Source organism: Chrysochloris asiatica, unplaced genomic scaffold, assembly GCF_000296735.1.
Source record: "Chrysochloris asiatica unplaced genomic scaffold, ChrAsi1.0 scaffold00044, whole genome shotgun sequence".
NCBI lineage: Eukaryota > Metazoa > Chordata > Mammalia > Afrosoricida > Chrysochloridae > Chrysochloris > Chrysochloris asiatica.
In genome coordinates, this window is record NW_006408562.1 from 11,141,129 (window position 1) to 11,143,334 (window position 2,206).

General features: G+C 36.7%; 1 protein-coding gene across 1 annotated transcript in view; it reads left to right on the forward strand.

The window, feature by feature from the left end:
* The window catches only part of LOC102812135 (ubiquitin-protein ligase E3A-like), an 86,362-nt gene that overhangs the window by 61,987 nt on the left and 22,169 nt on the right, over positions 1 to 2,206 (forward strand). The gene's annotated exons all lie outside the window — the stretch shown is intronic.

Consider the following 2,206-nt stretch of genomic DNA (forward strand, 5'->3'; position numbering starts at 1 on the left):
AGTATTTTGATATTTGTAAATTTATGTAGACTTGTTTTGTGGTCTAAAACATGGTCTATTCTGGAGAATGTTCCATGTGCGCTTGAAAAGAAAGTGTATTGTGTAGTTGTTGGGTTGAATGCTCTGTATACATCTATAAGTCTAGTTGGCTGATTGTGTTGTTTAGTTCTTCTGTGTCTTTGTCAAGTTTCTTTCTGGTTGTTCTATCCATTTTTGAGAGTGTGTATTAAAGTCACCCACTATTATTGTAGATTCATCTATTTCTTTCTTCAAGTCTTCTAGAGTTTGTTTTAGATATTTTGGCGCTCTGTCATTGGCGGCATAGATATTTAATATGGAGATTTCGTTTTGTTCAGTTGTCCCTTTAATCATGATATAGTGTTCGTTTTTATGTTACGCTGGCTTTTGCTTTAAAGTTTATTTTATCTGATATTAGCACTGCCACTCCTGTTCGTTTTTTATTGCAGTTAGCTTGGTATATTTTTTCCCATCCTTTCACGTTTAATCTGTTTCTGTCTCTGTGTGTGAGATGAGTCTCTTGCTTACAGCATATTGAGGGACTTCGTTTTCTTATCCATTCTGCCACCCTCCGTCTCTTAATAGGTTCATTCAATCCATTTACGTTCAGTGTAATTATCGATAGGTATTGGTTATTTGTTGTCATTATATTCATTCTTTAGTGGTGTTGCTGCTTCTTTGTTCTGCTTGTCTTTTTCTGTTGAATTCATGCTTTGTGTGCTCTTTCTTGTGTATTTCCTTATAGTTTTGATGTTTTCATATTTTTCGTGGATTCTTATGTTCATGGGATGTTGTGGAGTGTTAATTTTCTTTGAGGTTGCCTTATGGTCCATTGAATTCTCTGTCATTTTAGTGCTGTCTATTTTATCCTTTAATTGATTTGACCTTCTCCCTATCTGGGTCTCTTTTCCTACGTGTTTACCTTCCTTTCCACTGTGCTTGTTTTGGTCATAAACTGACCTCTCAATGCCTCTGAGTTTGTTCGTATAGTTTTGCTTTGTTACCAATTCTTCTTTTTGTTGGCTTACTTCAGGGAGGTGCTGCCATTTATGTCAATCTCTGGATGTTGTCTGTTCTTGTTGGTTCTCAGTCCACAGAACTCCCTTTAGAATGTTTTGTAGTGCACGTTGGCTTTGGTGAATTCCCATAGCTTCTGTTTATCCTGGAATGTTTTGATATCTCCATCATATTTGATTGATAGCTTTGCTGGGTACAGGGTTCTTGGTTGGCAATTTTTTTCTTGCAGGGCTCTATATATGTCTCCTCATTGTCTTCTAACTTGCATGGTTCCTGCTGAGAGATCTGAGCTTAATCTGACTTGCTTGCCCTTATAATGTGACCTTTCTGTTTTCTCTGGCTGCTTTCAGGAGTGTCTCCTTGTCTTTGTGTTTGGAAAGCTTGACTATGATATGTCTTGGTGATTTTCTTTTAGGGTCTGCCCTTCTTGGAGTCCGTTGTGCTTCTTGTACGTTAATTTTTTCGCTTTTCACGTTGTTGGAGAAATTCTCTTCCAGAATTTCTTCGACTATTTCCTCTGTGGACTTGTGTGATTCTTCTTGCTAAGGAATGCCAATGATTCTTAAGTTATTCCTCTTCATGTTGTCCAACATGAATCTTATGTCATCTTCAGAATTTTTTATCCTTTTTTGTATTTGTTCTTCTATCTTAGAGGTATTGAAAGACCTGTCTTCTAGCTCACTGATTCTTCCTTCCTTCTCTTCGATTCTATTCCTTTGTCCTTCCAGCTTGTTTTTTCATTCCTGCCATTTTGTTATTGATTATTTGGATCTCTTTCTGTAGGTTTTGAATTGTTTCCAATGCAGTGCCTATTATGTTTGATTGTTCTTGTAGCACTTTCCTGTCTTCTTCCTTGTTTTTCTCAACTCTATTGTAGAGTGTTTTGAAAGATTTCATAATCATTTTTCTGAATTCATTCTCAGGCATTTCCAGGGCCTGCCTTCTTCCAGGTCTACTTCTGGGTCATTTGTCTCATGTTTTTTATCTTTTTTCTGGACATGTGCTGATATGGTCATCTGTTTTTGCTTCTTGAGCATTTTTGTTGTTTATCAGTGGGCCTAACCCTTAAGTAAGTATGTATTTTCGTACTTTTTTTATGCTTAATGATTGTTTCCAGGGAGAGGTGATTAAGGTGTGGTCTTCTCTTTTCCCTCTTCTTATTGCTTAACTC